Source organism: Heteronotia binoei, chromosome 6 (assembly GCF_032191835.1).
Source record: "Heteronotia binoei isolate CCM8104 ecotype False Entrance Well chromosome 6, APGP_CSIRO_Hbin_v1, whole genome shotgun sequence".
NCBI classification, from domain to species: Eukaryota; Metazoa; Chordata; class Lepidosauria; order Squamata; family Gekkonidae; genus Heteronotia; species Heteronotia binoei.
Window position 1 is genome coordinate 75,889,566 of NC_083228.1, and position 15,381 is coordinate 75,904,946.

General features: G+C 45.0%; 1 protein-coding gene across 3 annotated transcripts in view; it reads left to right on the forward strand.

The window, feature by feature from the left end:
- Positions 1-15,381, forward strand: part of LZTS2 (leucine zipper tumor suppressor 2) — a 98,509-nt gene that overhangs the window by 36,671 nt on the left and 46,457 nt on the right. The window contains exon 2 of one of the 3 annotated variants that reach the window (XM_060241784.1): positions 11,572-11,648. The exons of the other annotated variants lie outside the window; for them this stretch is intronic. The gene's annotated coding sequence lies outside the window, so the exon portion shown is untranslated. The remainder of the gene's footprint in view (positions 1-11,571; positions 11,649-15,381) is intronic. 3 annotated transcript variants of the gene reach the window in all.

The following is a 15,381-nucleotide window of genomic DNA, read 5'->3' on the forward strand; positions in this document are numbered from 1 at the left end:
GAAATAATGTAAGTGAAATATTGCCTATAGTTACAAGGGGTGGCATTTTTTTATGCTTTAAAAAGGTTTATGAGGCCAACCTTTGAAAACCTTTTAAAGAGGTTCAAAAATCCACTACATGGGGCATCTTCATAGCTTTGGTGCTTTCTCTTTATATGAAATATGTTACACTTATTTGTTTTGTCAGCATAACAACCATGTGAAATGGGTTGGGCTGAGAGTTGCCAAAGGCCACCCACCAAGTGTTTGGCTTCCCTATGTCCAAACACAGCACTGAATCACACTCTTCCTCTGTCTGTGTAATACTCTTTTAAAAATAGCTGCCTCCTGTGTCTCCCCACAATATCCAGCATGTTCTCTATATAAAGATTTGTTAGTGAATTTCCAGTAGGGTTGCCAAGTCCAATTAAAGAAAAATCTGGGGACTTTGGGGGCGGAGCCAGGAGACTTTGGGGGTGGAGCCAGGAACAAGGATGTGACAAGCATAATTGAACTCCAAGGGAGTTCTGGCCATCACATTTAAAGGGACAGCATGCCTTTTTAAATGCCTTTCTTCCATAGGAAATAATTAAGGATAGGGGCACCATCTTTTGGGGCTCATAGAATTGGACCCTCTGGTTCAATAGTTTTGAAACTTGGGGGGTATTTTGGGGAGAGGCACTAGATGCTATACTAAAAATCTGGTGCCTCTACCTCAAAAAATAGCCCCCCCACAGAGCCCCCAATACCCATGGATCAATTCCCTATTATTCCCTATGGGGATCATTCTCCATAGGGAATAATAGAGTGCCTAGTAGACATTTCCCTCCCCCCCACGCTTTCTAAAGGGGGGGAGGGCCTCCATACCAGGGAATCCCCCTCCCTGCCCCCTCCCTCTCTCTCACACACAAATACTTACTTGGTCTTCTTCCAGCAGAACTTTGCTTGCTGTGAAAACGAAAGCAAGGCTGCACAGGAAAAGAAAGGGAGGGGCCATTCTCCATGGAAACTGTTACTGACCCTTTTGCCATGAAGCCCTTCCTGTTTCTTGTGCAGCCTTAAAGGGGCACACATTTTAAAAACGGATCAGAAGCTCTACAACAACATAATGCCTTCAGGTATGTTCTCTCTCTCCACCCCCCTGCCCTCCCCCGCTTCCAGATTTTTTGAGAGCGGGGGAGGAGGCTGCAAATTCGGGGGTCCCCCGCCAGGGTGGGGGGGGGGTTGGGAAGCCTAATTTCCAGGGACAGCTGCCGGATGAATCATGTGGCTGCCATAGTCAGAACAGCGGTTTTGAGCTGTACTTATATTTAAAGAAGCAAAAATCCAAAGATCAAATAAACGCCAAAGGCCTAGAGCAGCCATGTTATTGGCAGGGTGGGTAGGCCTGTCTTCTTGCATCTTCAAGCAAGTCACAGAGATGTCTCCCCTGCAAGCCAATGATGAGTAGGCCAGGAATTCTAGGGTGGCTGAGGGGGTAGCATCGTTAGAGGCTTATAGCAAAGTGTCTATTGGTGCCATAGTGTTATTAGCAGCAAGGGTGGGTGTTAAAGAATGAATCAATCCTAAAAGAATCCTTGATCTTTCAATGCCTTTCAGGCCCTAGCCACATGACCCGAGCCCTGAGCTTCCTCTAATGCAAAGTTCTTTCCAGTACTACTGAGGCATTTATGTCCCTGGTTTTACCACACTGCACATGAAAGCTTACATTCTGAATAAAACTTTGTTGGTCTTAAAGATGCTACTGGACTCCAGCTTTGTTCTATTTCCTCAGACCAACACGGCTGCCCACCTGAATTCACCACACTGTGTGACTTCAGTCTGTCACTCCCATCTGCTGTTTCCCTTTGCTGTTGGGGTACCATATGCTGATGTTTAACATCTGGTTTGAACTATCCTAATTAATTGTGGATGCATGTAGGCTTTAGGCTTCCCAACCCCCCCCGCCCTGCCGGGGGACCCTTGGATTAGCAGCCTAATCCCCCACTCTCTAAAAATCTGGAAGGGGGGTGGGTGGAATGGCGCCGTGTCTCTTTCCCTGCCTGGCTTCAGGCTTCTCCCATCCTCCGGGTCACAAAGACCCACCCACTGCTGGCCTGCTATTCACTCCAGTCCGGCCTCCCTTCACGAGGTGCATGCTGGGACTCGTAGTCCTTGCATCCTCTCCGGCTGCCGGGTGGCGTCTCCTCGGGGAGTCTGGCCGGCGGAGGGGGGGGAGCTCCGCCCCCAGAGGACCATGTGCGTTTCTACCTCCGGAGGCTTCAGTCGCTGATTGAAAGGCTTCCTCTTGGGATGGTGTGTCTGTGTTACTTTGAAGAAGTTGGCAGCAACTCATGAGTAGAGAGGCCAATCCCCCTTCAGAGTCAGCAGAAATGGGGGGGGACACTTCTGCTGAGCATTATTCTCTATGTGGAGATTGATTCTCATAGGATATAATGGGGAATTGATCTGGAGGTTTCAGGGGCTCTGGGGGAGCTGTTTTTTGAGGTAAAGGCACCAAATTTTCAGTATAGTATCTAGTGACTCTCCCCAAAGTATATCCCAAGTTTCAAAATGATTGGACCAGGGGGTCCCATTCTATGAGCCCCAAAAGAAGGTGCCCCTATCCTTCATTATTTCCTATGGAACATAAGAACATAAGAGAAGCCATGTTAGATCAGGCCAATGGCCCATCCAGTCCAACATTCTGTGTCACACAGCGGCCAAATATATATATATATATATATATATATACACACACACACACACTGTGGCTAATAGCCACTGATGGACCTCTGCTCCATATTTTTATCTAACCCCTTCTTGAAGGTGGCTATGCTTGTGGACGCCACCACCTCCTGTGGCAGTGAATTCCACATGTTAATCACCCTTTGGGTGAAGAAGTACTTCCTTTTATCCGTTTTAACCTGTCTGCTCAGCAATTTCATCCAATGCCCACGAGTTCTTGTATTGTGAGAAAGGGAGAAAAGTACTTCTTTCTCTACTTTCTCCATCCCATGCATTATCTTGTAAACTTCTATCATGTCACCCCTCAGTCGACGTTTCTCCAAGCTAAAGAGCCCTAAGCGTTTCAACCTTTCTTCATAGGGAAGGTGTTCCAGCCCTTTAATCATTTTAGTTGCCCTTTTCTGAACTTTCTCCAATGCTATAATATCCTTTTTGAGGTGCGGCGACCAGAACTGCACACAGTACTCCAAATGAGACCGCACCATCGATTTATACAGAGGCATTATGATACTGGCTGATTTGTTTTCAATTCCCTTCCTAATAATTCCCAGCATGGCGTTGGCCTTTTTTATTGCAAACGCACACTGTCTTGACATTTTCAGTGAATTATCTACCATGACCCCAAGATCTCTCTCTTGGTCTGTCTCTGCCAGTTCACACCCCATCAACTTGTATTTGTAGCTGGGATTCTTGGCCCCAATGTGCATTACTTTGCACTTGGCCACATTGAACCGCATCTGCCACGTTGACGCCCACTCACCCAGCCTCAACAGATCCCTTTGGAGTTCCTCACAATCCTCTCTGGTTCTCACCACCCTGAACAATTTAGTGTCATCCGCAAATTTGGCCACTTCACTGCTCACTCCCAACTCTAAATCATTTATGAACAAGTTAAAGAGGATGGGACCCAGTACCGAGCCCTGCGGCACCCCACTGCTTACCGTCCTCCACTGCGAAGACTGCCCATTTATACTCACTCTCTGCTTCCTATTACTCAGCCAGTTTTTGATCCACAAGAGGACCTGTCCTTTTACTCCATGACTCTCAAGCTTTCTAAGGAGCCTTTGATGAGGAACTTTATCAAAAGCTTTCTGGAAGTCAAGGTAGACAATATCTATCGGGTCTCCTTTGTCCACATGTTTGTTCACCCCCTCAAAGAAATGTAACAGGTTAGTGAGGCAAGATCTTCCCTTGCAGAACCCATGCTGAGTCTTCCTCAATAACCCGTGTTCATCAATGTGCCTACTCATTCTGTCCTTGATAATGGTTTCTACCAACTTTCCCGGTATTGAAGTCAGACTGACTGGCCTGTAATTTCCCGGATCTCCTCTGGAACCCTTTTTAAAGATGGGGGTGACATTTGCTACCTTCCAGTCCTCAGGAACGGAGGCAGATTTCAATGAAAGATTACAGATTTTTGTTAGAAGATCCACAAGTTCAACTTTGAGTTCTTTCAGAACTCTTGGATGTATGCCATCCGGACCCGGTGACTTATTAGTTTTTAATTTGTCTATCAGTTGTAGGACCTCCTCTTTTGTCACCTCAATCTGACTCAGGTCTTTCAACACCCCTTCCAATATTAGTGGTTCTGGGGCGGGCAAACACTTCTCATCTTCCACGGTGAAGACGGAGGCAAAAAATGCGTTCAGCTTCTCAGCCATTTCCCCATCCTCCTTCAGTAATCCTTTTACCCCATGGTCATCCAAGGGCCCCACTGCTTCCCTGGCTGGTTTCCTACTTCTAATATATTTGAAGAAATTTTTATTGTTGGTCTTTATGTTTTTTGCAATATGCTCCTCATAGTCCCTTTTTGCCTGCCTGATCACAGTCTTGCATTTGATTTGCCACTGCCTGTGTTCCCTTTTATTAATCTCACTTGGACTGGTTTTCCACCGCTTAAAGGAGTCCTTCTTACCTTTTACAGCTTCCATTACTTTGTTTGTTAACCATGCTGGCCTCTTCTTATACCTGTTTGTGCCTTTCCTAACTTGTGGTATGTATTTTATCTGAGCTTCTAGGATTATAGTTTTAAATAGTCTCCAAGCTTCCCCAAGGGTTTTGACCGTATTTACCTTTCCTTTCAGTTTCCTCCTCACATGCCTCCTCATCTCAGAGAATTTACCCCTTTTAAAGTTAAATGTGGTTGTGGCGGTCTTTTTGGGCAACTCCCTATTTATACAAATGGTGAAATCAATAACATTATGGTCACTGTTCCCAAGCGGCGCAATCACTTTTACGTCTCTCACCAAGTCTTGGGCATTACTTAGGACCAGATCCAGGATCGCCCCACCCCTGGTAGGTTCTGAGACCATCTGCTCCATAGCACAGTCATTGAGAGCATCAAGAAACTCAATCTCTTTCTCTCGACCAGAACACATATTGACCCAATCAATCTGCGGGTAGTTAAAATCACCTATTACGACACAGTTTTTACGTTTAGCCGCTATCTTTAATCCCTCCATCATATTATAATCGTCCTCTCTCTTTTGATTTTGTGGGCGATAACAAACTCCCATAGTTAAATTTCCTTTTGGGCCCTCTATTTCAACCCAAAGCATTTCTAAAAGGGAATCTAATTCTCTGACCTCAGTCTTACTGGACCGTATATCCTCTCTGACATACAGAGCCACCCCACCTCCAACCCTTCCCTCCCTATCCTTCCGATATAACTTATATCCAGGAATCACCGTGTCCCACTGATTCTCCTCATTCCACCAAGTTTCTGAAATTCCCACAATGTCTATGTTTTCTCCCAACACTAAACATTCCAATTCACCAATTTTACTTCGGACACTTCTAGCATTTGCATACAAACATTTATAATTTCCCAAGCAAGCTAGGCCCGCCACCTCTCTCCTGCCGCCTCGAGACTCTAGCAGACAGTCCATACTGTTTGTCACCATCACAGTGGACAACTCTGATCCGTTACTCGGTAGAAAAATAGAAGCCAACCCTTCATCTCTTTGAGACGAGTCCTCCCGAACCAGAGACATTCCATCTCCTGTCGGCTTTCCCCCAAGATTTAGTTTAAAAACTGCTCTGCCACCTTTTTGATTTTAAGCGCCAGCAGCCTGGTTCCATCCGGAGACAAGTGGAGACCGTCTCTTTTGTACAGCTCCGGCTTGTTCCAGAAAGCATCCCAGTGCCTAACAAACTTAAACCCTTCCTCCTTACACCATCGTCTCATCCACACATTGAGACTTCTAATTTGCGCCTGTCTCTCCTGCCCTGCACGTGGAACAGGTAGCACTTCCGAGAAGGCCACCTTGGAGGTCCTGGCCTTAAGTCTCCCACCTAGCAGCCTAAATTTCTCCTCCAGGACCTCACGACTGCATTTCCCCACATCGTTGGTGCCAACATGCACCATGACCACAGGCTCCTCCCCAGCACTGTCTATCAGCCTATCTACTACACGCGTAATGTCCGCTACCTTCGCACCAGGCAGGCAAGTCACCATACGGTCAATACGCGGTTTCGCCACCCAGCTGTCTACTTGCCTAAGGATCGAATCACCAACTACCAAGACCCCCCCTCTCCCCCTGCCCAGGGATGGTTCCTTGGCGCGAAAGGATACCCGCTCACCAACCGAAGAAGAGGTCCCTTCTGAGGGCGCATTCCCCTTATCCTCAGCAAGGTGCCCTGTTCCCTCTAGACCCTCACGCTCTCTGGCAGCAACGGGGCTGCCACATTCAGAGTGGGGCTCATCTAATACGCCCCCAAGAGTCTTCCCCAATTGCCTAACTGACCGTCTCTGCTTCTCCAGGGCAGTCACCTCGGCCTCAAGGGTACGAACTCGTTCCCTGAGGACCAGGAGCTCCTTGTATCGAGCACACACCCAAGACTTCTGTCCTGTGGGCAGATAGTCATACATGTGACACTCAGTGCAAAACACTGGAAAGCCCCCACCCCCCTGCTGGCATTCTACCTTCATGATATATATATTAAATATACAGTCCTCTTTAAATGCTGTTGTTTACGTGGCTCCCCTTCTGGAAGGTCAACTTACATTATTGGGAGAACAAGGAAATCAGGGATCTGGGTTCCTGGTCCTTAGGAAGCCCCCAGGCAAAGAGCCACAGGCCAAGAGCCCTTTAGCTCTCGCCCTTCGGCTCGCGCCAAAGGCTCGCGCCTTTGGCAAGGCGCAGCTTAAAATGCAAAGAGGGTGGAGCAGACCACTCCTAAGCAATCATCAACAATTACTCTCAATCAATCAATCAATCAATCACTTTCACCTTTAGCCCACTCACCCAAACGTACAGCAGTTCCCCAGCTATCACAACTCAGCCTTTTCAGCAGTCACCCAAGCCTCAGAATGAAGTCTTTCAAAACGCAGAAATTCTTAGCAACTTCTCCAGCTGTCTCAGCTTATCAGAGCTGCTCTGCTCTGTTCTGTTCCTCTCAGGCCTCTCTGAGATGGAAGGAAGACATTTAAAAAGGTGTGCGGTCCCTTTAAATGTGATGGCCAGAACTCCCTTGGAGTTCGATTATGCTTGTCACACCCTTGTTCCTGGCTCCGCCCTGATGTCTCCTGGCTCCACCCCCAAAGTCCCCAGATATTTCTTGAATTGGACTTGGCAACCCTAATAGGCTTTATGTGCTTTTTTTCTGCATATGGCCCACTTTCTTCAAAAATCATATTTACTACTGAACTGCCCTCCTATGGAGCACTGACTTTGTCAGACACAGCTAAAATGTAGTTGGGGAAGTCCTGGGAAGGCTAATGTTATTGGCAGGCCTGGGAATGGAATGTGTAGTCCACTCTGTGTTTATGAGGCTAAACATGAGGGGAAGGGTGAAGATGCCAAGACTTGGCCTGACGTTGACAGCCATAGGACCAAATCATGCCTGAAATTTCACCCGCTATAAGTTATGGCAGATATGTCTGGGCGGAAGTGCTTGCAGCTCCTCAGACTGAAGAGTAGAATGTGTTAAATACCTCTCTCTCGCACACACACACAATTATTTTCTAAAAAAAATCTTTTTCACACAAGAAGAAGGCTGAACAGAGCAGACATGGAGACAGCCTAAGATCCAATGCATTAGTAATGTAGTGTGGTTGTCACAGAACAACTGTCCTGTACTCTGATTTGCATTGGTGAAATACGACGTAGAGCAGGGGTGTCAAATTCATTTGTTGGGATGGCTGGATCTGAGACAAATGGGAATTTGTGGGGCTGGGAAAACAATTAAATAGCATTGCAAGCTTCTCCTCCCTGCCCCCCCCCCCGAAGTCTACTGAGATTGGCCGTGGCTCTCCAGTGTAATATCTCCCTTTGGATGTGGGTTCCCAAGTTAGAGTACTTACTAGGTCAGATCCATTGAGCAGAGACAAGCTGGCTCAAAGCATCAACCCTTTATTTTTAAGGGCACAACTCCAGGAGGCATGAGCTTCAGCTGGCTCTAGGAACCCTGAAAAGTGAAACCAATCTTCATTCTATTGAAACACATTGTAGCACAGACAAAGTTCCAAGGAAAATGTGGAATGAATTTCCATTCAGGTCTATGGGCCATGTTAGAATGAACACCTTGACAGAATGTGCATGCTCTAAGACAGGCAATCTGTCTGCCATTTCTCTTGTGCTCCCTCCATAGTGTCAATGCAGAAAGTGTATGATGGACTTAAGGCCTTTAAGAAAAGCATTTGAAGGAGTTAAGCCTTCCTGATAGGTAGAGCAGAGCCAGAAACTTGATTGCTAAGCAGAGACAGGCAATTGCAAACCACCTCTGAATGTCACTTGTCTTGAAAAACCTACAGGGTTTCCATCAGCACTGACTTGATGGTACTTTCCACCACCACAAGGCCTGATCATCTGCTAGTATTTGTCACATTGTCACATTGGAGCACAAATCATAAGAATACAAGAGCAGCCCTGCTTGAGAGCCAGTTTGGTGTAGTGGTTAACTGCACGGACTCTTATCTGGGAGAACTGGGTTTGATTCCCACTCCTCCACTTGCAACTGCTGGAATGGCCTTGGGTCAGCCATAGTTGTCCTTGAAAGGGCAGCTGCTGTAAGAACTCTCTCAGACACACCTACCTCACAGGATGTCTGTTGTGTGTGTGTGTGGGGAAGGTAAAGGAGATTGTGACTGCTCTGAGACTGAGATTCAGAGTACAGGACAGGATATAAATCCAATGTCTTCTTCTCCTTCCTCTTGATAAGACCCTGGGTCCATCTAGCCCAGCTTCCTGTTTTACACAGGGTGCAAGCTGATGACACCTGAAGGCCTGCAAGCAAGGCCCAATGGCCAGATTATTCCTGTCATTGCCTGGTATTCAGAAATTAATCACTACCTCTGAATATGGAGGTTCTGTTTAGTCATCTAACAATTATTGATGGGAGATCATTATCCCATGAATTTGTCTAGTCTCCTTTAAAGTTGGTTAAAATACAGCAGATTGTTATCTCCCATGAGTAAATTGCCCCAGTGGGATCACAAAAATGTGGGCTTGCAAACTGCTTATTTTGGCAGCTTTGTGTGTGCGTGCATGTCCCTTTAAAAAGCCATGCTTGGAAATGCTTCCAAAGCTTGACAAGGAAACTTGTGCGGTTTCAACACATTTCACTTCCATTTAGTGGAAGTGCAGCTGCCAGGGTAGGCAAAAAAAAAAAAAAAAAGAATGAGGAAATGAAGACTGTATTCAGGGGAACTGCACTGCTGTATTTTTTATTTATTTAGGGAATGGGAAAGTCTCCTGGCTCCACCCCCAACGTCCCCAAATATTTCCTGAATCAGACCTGGCAACCCTATCCTAATTAGTCCTTCCTCAAAATTGCCCAAGGGAGACCTCTGCCCTCTGCTCTTGCCTTTTACTGAGAGTATTCAAGGCTTCAATTGGCAATACTATTGTAGTTGCCTAGCAAGTGAGAGCATTAATTTCTTAAAGTTATAGGCATTACTTCTATTATATTGGGGTAGGGTTGCCAGGTCCTTCCTAGTTCCCAGTGGGGGACTTTGGGGGGGGGGTGTTTCTGGAGGGGGCAGGGACATCCCCAGTATGGTGACATCATGCAGAAGTGACATCATTATGTTGGGGACTGGTGCCTTGTGCGCTTGCATTCCAAGCAGCAAACTTGCCACTTGGAGTTCAGCTATGCCCACCCCCACTTCTTACCAAAAAGCATTTAAAGGGATCCTTTAAATGCTTTTGGCAAAAAAACACTGACATCATGCCTCACCCCACAAATGTCATCTAATTTTGTAACGATTTAGTTCCCCTGATATTCCTGATGCAATCAATTATCTATATTTATGGTAATTTTGGAAGGTCTTTAGGTACTTCCAATCTGTGGATTAATATGGTAAAAAGGAAAACAGCAATAGGATTCAATTATGCTTATTATATATTTATAGATTAACTTTTATGTATTTTGGTTATTTTACTTTTTATTGATGTATCTATGCTATTGTACTGTATTATATTGTCTCATCTTGTCATATTAATTTGAAAAATACAATAATGTAAACCATTTAAAAATGCTTTTGTCAAGAAGGGGGGGGGGCACCTGAACTCCAAGCAGTGAATTCACCACTTGAAGTTCAGGCATGTGGCTACAGCTGCCCTTCTCCCCCTCCCCTTCAAATGTAAAGGACCCTCCAGCTGATTGGTGGGCCATGTCGTGCCATTGATCAGCTGGAGGGCCCTTTAAATCTTGCAGGAGGGGAAGGAAAGCAGTGGTTGCCAGTGGCCACTGTTGGGGGTGGGGCTTTTCCTGCCAGCCAGCTGGCCGGTGGTGGGCAAGAGCCCACAAAATTGAGGGATTCCCTTCCCCCACCTAGAGACTGGCATCTTATTTTGGGGAGATTTAACCCTCAGTGTATTTTTTTTAAGATTTCAGATTTATTATTATTATTATTATTATTATTATTATTATTATTATTATTATTATTATTATTATTATTATTATTATTACAAACCTGATGCTTTCCTCAGGTTTGTAGAAAGAGATTCATCTGTTCATGCTTCGGCCCCTGGACTTAAGTAGCCACAGATCCATGGTAAGAATTAGATCTTTTGATGAAACAGGCTCATAATTGATGCTAGCGTTAATCCTAAATGGGCCAGATTTCATGCACTGTGATAGCACTAGAGATAGTAAGAAATGTAGACAAAGAATAGAAGAGGCCTGTATTGATTGGTAGAGCTATGTATTTGGGATGGAGTACAAAGTGTATTAGGATTGAAAGGCATGGAAGATCAGAATGGAGTTTGAGAGAAGGACACTATCCTCAGTTGCAAATGAAAACTTGGCCCTAGTTCTGATTGAGGTAATTTTGTGTATGGAATGTATCATTTCAGATTACAGGAGCTCACCAAATTGGTTGCTTTGGTTTACCAAAACATTCTCTGCACCTAGAAATTTCAATGTTGGAGGCATTACAAGATTATTTTTTAAATGTAGGATTTGTTGTCATGAGGGGACATTCCATCATGTGAGCCCTTCTGTGCAGCCTCAAGTGGTACAGTCTAGACACATGTTTACCATCTTGGTCAGAACCTGGCTTTAATGTCTTGCTTTGGAATCTCTTTTCTGAGGCAGGGCCAGCCGTAGACTGTCTGGCATCCTAGGCAAAGCTAACATCTGGTGCCCCCCCCTTCACAGATAATGTCGCTGAGTCACATGGGGGGGGGTGCCCAATATAGCACCCCCAGAAGGCTGGCACACTAGACAGTCATCTAGTTTGCCTAGTAGCAGGGCTGGCCCTGTTCTGAGGCATTTCTGTTTTTCAGTCCTCTGAGATCTGCTCAATTCCTTGCTGCTTCAAGAAAGTAGCAATAATCTCCTAGTGCAACATTACAGTATGTTATTGTATCAGACCTTTGTCACTTTTGCTTTATCCCTTGCTTTTCTTTACTTGCACAGGGCTTCCTCTTCCTCAGCATTGGAGAACTGTAGACAGTTCTGGCCTCTCGGGGAGTTGATGAACAAGACATATCCTAGTGAGTTGATGTTTTTGTCTTTCTTGGCGCATGTTTTGAAGGGCCATCTATTAGCATGAAGCCACAAAGAGTCCCATTGATTACTTTAATTTCTAAGAGTTTATAGCATGAACTAATGTAGGAAGGGTGAAAAGTTCCATTGATGTGAAGGCCTAACACCAGATCTGAAACTTGTGTTTGTATACAGACGTCTTCTGTTCCTGGTTCAGTGCTTTTGTGCTACTCTGGAAGTATGTGGGAAGTTCCTTTTACAAGGAAAGGTCTAAAGAGTTCAGAAGAATTGTGGCTTTGTTCACCTAGACATCAGGGCTCAACCTGGCCAGGCTTTAGACCTTGTATGCAGATAGCAAAGGGCCACCCGAGACTCAGCTCAAAGTGCATGGGATTTGCACAGATCAAATACATTGAAGGAGCACCTGCTTATTTTCTCTTGGGCTTGTTTACACATAAAAAGTATCTAGAATAACAACAGTCAGATTCCACAGATCCAAACATAGGTGCTTTCCTTCAGCGTAAGAGCCTTCTGCTGGTGGGAGTATTTATCGCATATTTGAATGACTCTTTATGTTTAAGGAAAACATGACGATTAGCAAAACAGATATGTGAGATCTAACTCATGGCATCTTATTTGGACATAACAGTTCAAGAAGGATGCTGAACAGTTGTAAAGCTATTAGATGAGAAAAGATGATGAAAGAAGAGAAATCATATAAGAAATGGTGGAATGAACCCAATAATTTCAGTTTAGGGAAAAGGAATCAGTTTTCAGATATATTTAGAAGGACACTGAAAAGAAAGAAATATAATTATCACTTATTTACTGAACTGGGCTTAAGGCACACAACGGTAGATTTAAGTTAAACATTATGAGGAACTTCCAAACTATAGAAGTGAAATACTCTGCCTGTGAAATGACTGTTCAAAACAGGGTAAACAACATCCAGGTACTCACACTTTATAGAGTGATTTCAGCCCATATAAAACAAAATACTCTAGGACAAAGCTCTGCAAGCTTTGAAATGTTATATATGTTTTAAATGACCACCAGAAAACTGTTTATCCGGCATGTGTTGGTGTCTGATAGCCAAGGATGCTTCAGGACAATAGAAAGCTGTTATGTGTCCACGGCAGCCCTCTAGTGAAAGATTTAAAAAGAAAAGACTCCCAAAGTGAACAGCATTTTGAAATACTTTTAATTAATTGTTTTAAAATGTGACAAGATTGAAGCGTATTTAAAAACCAGTGTGAGCTCACTCCTAGGAGACTGTTGGGACCCTCTTGAAATAATATGTAAATTAACTGTGCCCTCTAGTGGGTGACAGAAGAAGGGATGTCTGTTTAGGGGAATAAATAACGGTTCTTTCTTTGGAGTGAAGAAGATGCCAGTGTTCAGAAGACTTTGTGGGGGCTTGAGAGCAGGGATTTTATTGAGTGTGTGTGGGGGGGTCACTATCTGCAGTGTGGCCAGTTTGTGCCTTTCCTTTGCTTACCTTCTGTGTTGGCTACATCTCCTTTGTGGGTGGATTGATTGCAAGTGACAATTCACAACAGGCAGAGCGCAGTCATTGTCCTGGATCCTTGCCAGCTGCAGCCAGTGCTGTGGGCTCCTCCACTGCAGCTGTACAAGATGAGACGAGGCATCTGGGTGGGGAAAGCAGTGGGGAGATATCCTGCTTTGCAGGCTAACACACATGAGTGAGATACCTCAGAAGGGCAACCTGGGAGCTGTATCCATATGTCCATAGCTTCATTGGGGCAGAGATGTGGAACAGGTCTGAATGGCAGGACTGAGGGACATAGCTCAACTGGGGGATGGGAGGATAGCTTAGAGGCTGAAAAGAGGAGAGTACTGCTATGCATGATTAGGAGATGTTGAGACAGTTGTGAGTGCCAAAGGTGTAGAGGAGACAGAGCTTTCAGAGTCTGAGATGTTTACTTTATGCTATACTTTAAAATCTGATCGCCTTTTACATTTCTTGGAACCTACTCCCCCACCTCTTCAATTTAATAATAAGTCTTTTCATGGTAAACTGGAGCATATTACCCAGGAGTTTTTAGGGCTAATTGTGGTGCAAAGTTCTAGAAGTCTATACTTTCATTCTGTAAAAAGCACATTTCTAGTCCTCAAAATATAAACCTCACAAGCAATTCCAGATTTTAAAAAAAAATTCAGAAGGAATCCAGCTTTTGTAGGGCTTCTTTGATTGGGGCAGCAGCCATAGCTTAGCAAGCACAAGGTCCCTGGTTCAATCCCCACCGTCTCCATTTAAAAGTATGAGGGAGTAAGTGGTGGGAAAGACCTCTGCTGGGGACCCTAGAAGGAAGCTGCTGGTGTGATGGATGAATGGTCTGGCTCAGTCTGAGGCAGCTTCAGGATCCATGTGCACCAGCTATATTTGACTTCACAGGTTGTCATCTGTTTGCTATTCTCCCAGTTAAGGTAGGCCCTCTGGCTTCAAACAGAACATGTGTGTTTTCTGTATTAATTCCCACCGTAGAATGGTAGGAAGGTGAAGGGGGTCATTGCTTCTCAAAAATTTTAGGAGATGCTATCACACCTTGGCAAATAGAAGGGGAAAACATAAAAGTAGTGACAGACTTTACATTTCTGGGATCCAAGATCACTGCAGATTGTGACTATAGCCATTAAATTAAAAGACGGTTGCTCCTTGGGAGGATAGTTGTGGCGAACCTAGGCAGTATAATAAAAAGTAGAGACATCACCCTGCCAACTAAAGTCCGCATAGTCAAAGCGATGGTATTCCCAGTAGTAATGTATGGCTGTGAGAGCTGGACCATAAGGAAGGCCGGGCACAGAAGGATAGATGCTTTTTGAGATGTGGTGCTGGAGAAGAATCTTCAGAGTCCTTTGGACTGCAAGAAGATCAAATCTGTCAGTCCTAAGGGAAATCAACCCTGACTGTTCCCTGAAAGGTCAGATGCTGAAGCTGAAGCTCAAATACTTTGGCCGCCAAATGAGAAGGGAGCACTACCTGGAGAAGATCCTGATGCTGGGAAAGACAGAAGGCAAAAGAAGAAGGGGATGGCAAAAGATGAGATGACTGGACAGCGTTACTGATGAAATTGATCAGACTTTGGAGGATGGTGGAAGACAGGAGGGCCTGGTGTGACTTTGTCCATGGGGTCGCAAAGAAGAAGAAGAATTGCAGATTTATACCCTGCCCTTCTCTCCAAATCAGAGACTCAGAGCGGCTTACAATTGCCTATATCTTCTCCCCCACAACAGACACCCTGTGATGTGGGTGGGGCTAAGAGGGCTCTCACAGCAACTGCCCTTTCAAGAACAACCTCTGCCAGAGCTATGGCTAACCCAAGGCCATTCCAGCAGGTGCAAGTGGAGGAGTGGGGAATCAAACCCGGTTCTCCCAGATAAGAGTCCACGCACTTAACCACTACACCAAACTGGCTCTCAACTGTGCGACTGAACAACAACAACACGATTTTATTCATTAGGGCTTTTAATAGGGCTACAGGCATATGGTGAGATGTGGTGTTGTTTATGGTTTAATTACTTGCACCTTGTATGCTTAAAACTGGGATTTGTAAACTGTTCTGAGGACCAAAGAAAAGCAGGGCATAAATACTTGTCTTGGGAGGTCAAGTTTTGGGGAAGGAAGCAAGTTGAGCAGGGTATAATGCCATAAAGTCCATCCTCCAAAGCAGCCATTTTCTCCAGGTGAACTGATTTCTGTCATCTGCAGTTGTAATTCCA